Source organism: Pteropus medius, unplaced genomic scaffold, assembly GCF_902729225.1.
Source record: "Pteropus medius unplaced genomic scaffold, Ma_sr-lr_union100, whole genome shotgun sequence".
NCBI lineage: Eukaryota > Metazoa > Chordata > Mammalia > Chiroptera > Pteropodidae > Pteropus > Pteropus medius.
This window is the reverse complement of record NW_024351731.1, coordinates 5,234,599-5,240,829: the sequence shown is the minus strand read 5'-3', so window position 1 is coordinate 5,240,829 and position 6,231 is coordinate 5,234,599. Positions and strand designations below refer to the sequence as shown.

Sequence of the window (6,231 nt, the reverse complement as noted above, 5' to 3'; positions counted from 1 at the left end):
CACCTGCTCTTGGGTTCTCTGCCTCCGCCGGCACCCGCCAACGATCCAGCCGCACAATGCCGCCAGCAGCACCCTGCTTCGCAGGCTCCCGGCCCCCGCGACCCCACGACAAAGCTCCAGCGTCTCGCGGGGCAGTCAGGCTGCCGCGGCCTGGTTCAGCCGCAGCCTCGGCTTGAGGACAGCGAGGCCATTCCCGCAGGCCTCACCCGGGCCACTCCTCAGAGCGCCGGCTTATTTCTAATACCTCCTCCTTCGGGAAGGCTTCCAGGTGCCCATGCCGTCGGCTCCTGGGCTCCACAGCCCCACAGCTGCTGTGTCCGGCACCACCCCCTCCCGAGGGCCGGGGGAGGCCAGGCCAGAAACAGACCGTGTGCTTTCCGCTTCACCAGCCCGCGGATTGGCGCTGCTCTCCTGACATTTGTTCACTTTGGGTGGGACGGGCCTGCAGTGGCCCGGTAATCACCCGGCCGTCACGCTCTGTCATCTGAAATTCATCCATAGAGCCAAGATCTGTAGGAAGATGTCCCAGGAGCTGAACCCCAGCTCAGCCACTTGTCAACTCTGTGACCTCAGACAAGGTGCTTGATTTAAGCGTCAATTTCCTCATCTGAACGATTGGACATAAAAATACTTACTGGGCACTTTGATGTTTGTAGTTCGGTTTCATCCCCCCCATGTCCCCACCCGTGATAGCGCGTCTAGCGCGTCCGCAGCAAATGCTGGCTCCCTCTCCGCCCCTCCCAGCCAGGCGCCTGGGACGCCACCGTTCCTCTGGGAAGCTTACCGCGCGCCATCACTGTTCCCTGACAGCAGACCCTGCACGACTTAATCTGTTAGGTAACGTGAAGTAATGTAAAGCAGGGCTGCCTGGCACATGCTCAGTAAGGGATTGCCCGGCCAAGGGCGAGCTCTGCGCCCGCCACTCTGAGCTCTTTGTATCAAGCAAAGGCTGGACTTGCGGATGGTTTCAGAAGACACAGGCACCAGACGTGGCATCTGAACGTGCCAGCCCAGAAGCCACGGTCAGGACAATGTCAGGCCTGGTCCCAGCGAGCAGAGAGGAGGCCGAGGGGCATGGTCACCTGGCTTCTGGGGCCTCTAACAGTGTCTTAAAGGATTAAAGCAAATAGTAAAATAATTGCAAAAAACACATTCAGAATGCTAGGAATTGGCAGGAAAATTAAGAAATCCCCAGCCCGGCAGGAAAAGCCAGGAGGTTGCTGTGAGTGAGGCTTTGGCCCTGAGTTCACAGAACCAGAAGGGCAACCCCAGGGCCTCTCGGTGGGCGTCTCATGGGAAACTGTTCCTCATTAACTTGGGAGCCCAAAGCTGAGCAGGGGTGAACTGAGTAATTTCTCCCACCAGGGGCCTTCTGATTCCAACCCAAACTGGTCTCTCCTGTGAATCTGCTATCCCCAAATGCCTCCCCAAACTCTGAGTCATTCATTAACTTGAAAGTGGTCCTGGCATACAGAAGGGCCACACACATACACACACACACACACACACCTGCCACTACATAACAGACATTGCACAGAAGTAAACACATCCTTTCTGGAGGAATCCACTTACCCCAGATTCCAGGGTCGCATCACGAATAATTCAGAGTCTTAAGAGAAGTGTCATCAAACACACAAGAAACAATGCACCGTGTGTGTGTGTGTGTGTGTGTGTGTGTGCCGGAAGACACGAAACCAGCCAACCTAGGCTTGAAAAAGAATTAGATATTGGCTTTATCAGACAGATTGTGAAATAAGTATGCTGAATGTGCCACAAAAAATGAAAAAAGATTAAAATGAGTAAAGATCTAGAACGTCATAAAATAATCGAATGGAACTGCTACAACTCAACAACAGAATTGAAATTAAATACTTAATGACTAGCTTGAAGAGCAGATCGAACCCAGCTCGAGGGAGAACTAGTGAATGGGAGGTAGAGGGGAAGGCGTTATAAAAAATGCAGCCCAGAAAGACCGGAAACGAGCAAGGGCCTTACCACGGAGGACGGAGCGAGAAGCTCTCACGCACATCTAACCAGAGTTCCTGGAGGAGAGGGTCAAGAGAACGGAGAAAAGGCAGTATTTGAAGAGATAATAACAACTGAGAATTTCTGAGAACCCATGAAGACAAAAATCCACATATTTAGAAACCCAACAAGTTCCAAGAAGCATAACATTTAAAGGACACTATAGATGTATCTTAATATAGTTTCAAAGACTGGACGCAAAGAGATGATTTAAAAGGAGCTAGAAACATAAGACAAATTAATTACCTTCAAAGAAGTGGGAATTTGGTAGCTAAATTTTCATCAGCAAAAAAAGTCCAGAAATCAGTGGAATAATATCTGAGAATGTGCCGAGTGACACAAATGTTTTTTATTAGGTGAAATAGCAACATTTTCATATGAGCCAAAATACAAAATAGGGTTTTCCATCACCAAAACCGAATTAAAGGGAGTTCTGAAGAATAAACTCCAGGCAGAAGGAAATTGATACCGGAAAGTCAGAGATGCAAGAAAAAAGGAACAAAGTGAATGAATCTAACATATGTGGGTGAATCTAAACAAAGATTCACTGTAAAAATAATAATCACTGTGAAGCACAGAGTTAAAACATAATGGACTCAGCACGTGTAGCAAAATAACACATAAATGATAGGGGATAATCGGAGTCAATATTTTCTAGGGTGCTTCAAGTTCAAAGGTTCAGGAGGACGGTAAAGATATTGATTAACTTAGATATAAGCGTTGGTGCTTTAATTATGGGGATTTCAATTTCTGGGGTAAGTATTAAGAAAATGAGAAATCGCATGTGCAACTTCTAAACTAGATGCTCCAAAAAATGAAGTAAGGAAAACTAATTGTTCAGTCCAAAAGAAGACAAGAAAGCAGAGAACAAAAAAGAAAATGGCCAAACAAAAAAAATCACAACCATAATGGTGTTATTATCTTTATATTGCAGTCGAGAAAAATGAGGCAGAGTGGTTAATACCAGTGGAATAATATCTGAGGATGTGATTAATATCAGTGGAATAATATCTGAGAATGTGCTGAGTGACACAAATGTGTCACTCAGTGGTTACAAAATAAGTTGTAGAAATAAAGTATTTCAGTACTTGCAATAAATTACAATAGACTAAATATCCAGATAAAAGATTAGACGACGACCACACAATGTTTACAAGAGACGCTAAAACATAAGGAGCCGAAGGGTGAAATAAAATGGAGTAAACGATGTACCGGAACCATCCTAATAAAAATAAAGCCTAAAGCCTAAAGCAAAAATTAGATTACTTCTAGAAATAAAGGCAACATCGTGACGATAAAAGCAATAACTCACCAGGACGCGATAATAACTCCAGATCTATATGCAACCAATAATAGAGCCTCAAATACATAAAGCGAAACCCGATAGAACTAGGAGGTAGAATAGACGAACCTCTCTTCGTAACCGAAAGAGCAACAAAACAAAAACTTAACAATGTCGAAGATTTGAAAAATTCGATCAGTTGACAGATTTATATAGAATACTTCACTCAACAGCTGTAGAAAGACATTTTTATGAAACACCTGTGTCAAGATTGGTTCTGTGGCCCAGTATGCAGTTAAGGACTGTTGTCACACAGATATATTGTCTGAACCCGAAATGCTTAAGTTAGAAATCAGTCACCAAAAACAAGATAAGTATAGAAATTTCATGTATTTGGGAATTAGGAAACGCTTCTAGATAACTCAGGGTCGAAAGAAGAAATCACCGTGTAAGGTAGGAAATATTGAAATTGCACAATAATAAAAAAATATATACAAACCTGTGAGATGCAGATCAAGATTTAGAGAGATGGCTTATAAACTTAAATGCTTATATTCAAAAGAGGAGAGTGTGGACGTTAGTGTCTGGGCACTGTCCCCTGGAGCTGACAAAGGTGGCAGAAGAGATCAATGAAAGCAGAAGAATATAATAAAGATAAGATAATGAATTAATAAAATAGGGGGAAAAAACACAATAGTAAAAAGTCAAAGGTTCTTTTTGGAAAAGGCTGATAAAATTGAGAAACCTCTGACTGGATTAATAAAAAAAAGAAAAGGCACAAATAACCACATGACAAATAAAGAGGAGACATCAGATACTGCAGACAATCCCAGGAGGATATTATAACAGGAAATTAGGGAGAACTTTATGGCAATAAACTTGAAAACATAAATGAAATATAAATTTTCTAGGAAATGTAATGAAGATTAAAATTTATGATAATGAGTAGAAAAACTGAACAAATTCATGAAAGAAATCAAATCAGTAGTTAAAAATCTTTTCAAAACGAAATTTCTAGGCCCAGAAAGTTTTTACCAGGAAATTCAAGAAGCAAAAAATGCCAAACATGTGCAAAATATTTCAGAATGTGGAAAAAGAGGAAAAACATTTCTTCATGAGGCCTGCATAACCTTGGTATCAAAATTTGACAAAGACGGCATTGTCTGAACATTTCAGGCTAAATCACGTTAACGTAGATGCAAGAATTTGCTTTGAAGTATTAACCAGATTCAGTGGTATGTGAAAAAGGTAGTGTATCATGACCAAGTTCTACCTATTGAGAGAATGCAAGGTTGGTTTTATGTTGAAACGGTATTAATAAATTCACCACAATAACGAAGAAGAATCATGATCATCCTTATATGATTATATAAGGGAAAAGTCCTTGATAAAAGTCAATAAATAATACCCTTTCCTAACTTTCAACCTTTTCCCTCCCCCGCAAAATTTCTAGCAATCCAGGTCCAAGAGAGAGTTTCCTTAACCTGATAAAGGGATATCTATGAAAAATATACATAAAGCAAACCCTGATGTTGAAATGTTGTAAGCTCTCTCTTTAAGATCAGGAAAAGCAAGGATGCTCGTTACATCCACTTTTATTCAACAACGTATGAGTGGTCCATGCCAGCACAGAAACGCAAAGAATGAACAAGTAAAAGGCACAGGAAGAAAGAAACAAATCTGTCATTATCTGCACGTTATATCATCTATTACATTAAAAGCTCATAAAGAATTTTCAGATTTATCAGAATTAATCAGTGCTCGGCAAAGTCGTTGGCTACAAAATCAATATAAGAATAAAACCACAGCGTTTTGATACCACAGCAACAAAGAGCTAGAAAATAAAATAAAAGCGACTATTTATAGAACTACAAAATATATAAAGAATCTTAAAGAATCTGTGGTAAGCAGAATAATGGCACCCCAAAGATGTCCACATCCTAATTCCCAGAGCCTGAGAGTATGTTGGATTATATGGCAGAAAGTACTTACTGGCACATTTAAGATTAAAGTTGCTAATCACCCGCCTTTAAAATAGAGATCATCTATGGCCACGCCACCCTGAACGAGCCCGATCCTGTCTGATCTTGGAAGCTAAGCAGGATTGGGCCTGGTTAGTTCTTGGGTGGGAGGTCACCTAGGAAGACCAGGTGCTGCAGGCATAAAAAAATTTTAAAAATAAGGGATTGTAAGCTGACAAGGTCCTTGCCATCTGTAAGGTCAACTAAGAGTTGCCTTGCCTAAAAAATAAAAAAATTCAAAGAAAGGGAGATTATCCTGGATTATCCAGGTGGGCTCGATGTATTCTCCAGGGTCCTTAGAAGAGAACCCGGGGGGTGGAAGCATGAGAAGAAATCAGCCTGATGTCCTAGCTCTGAAGATGGGGGAAGGGGCCACGAGCCATGAGACGCCTCCACCTCTGGAAGCTGGAATAGGCAAGGAAACGGAGTCTCCCCTACAATCTCCATGAAGAACACGGGCCCGATGACACCCTGATTTCTGCCTAGTGAGACTCATTTTAAACAGCCACCTTCCAGACTGTAAAATAACAAATTTGTGTAGTGTGAGCCACTTAAGTTTGTAGTAACTTGTTACAGCAGCGATAGGAAACTAATACAGAACCCGAGAATAAATCTTTACTATGCAAGACCATTATGGAGACAGTTATAAAAATCCATTGGAGGACATTAAAGGTCTAAGCAAATAGTTGTAAGGCTGTCTCACAAAGATGTAAATTCTTGCTAAATTGATCTACAGATTCGGTGCAACATCAATAAAAATCTTAATTTCTTTTGGTGAAACTTGTCAAGCTGATTCTAAAATTTATGTAGAAATGCAAAGACCCAATATTCACCAACATACTCTTGAAGAATAAGTCAAAATGTATTATAATGTATTATAATGGTAAACAAGTAGACATTAGA

General features: G+C 41.6%; 1 pseudogene; it reads left to right on the top strand.

Annotated features, from left to right (window-relative positions):
- The first annotated feature begins 5,350 nt into the window (after window positions 1-5,350).
- On the top strand, window positions 5,351-5,469 carry LOC120588915 (uncharacterized; annotated as a pseudogene).
- The last annotated feature ends 762 nt before the right edge of the window (window positions 5,470-6,231 follow it).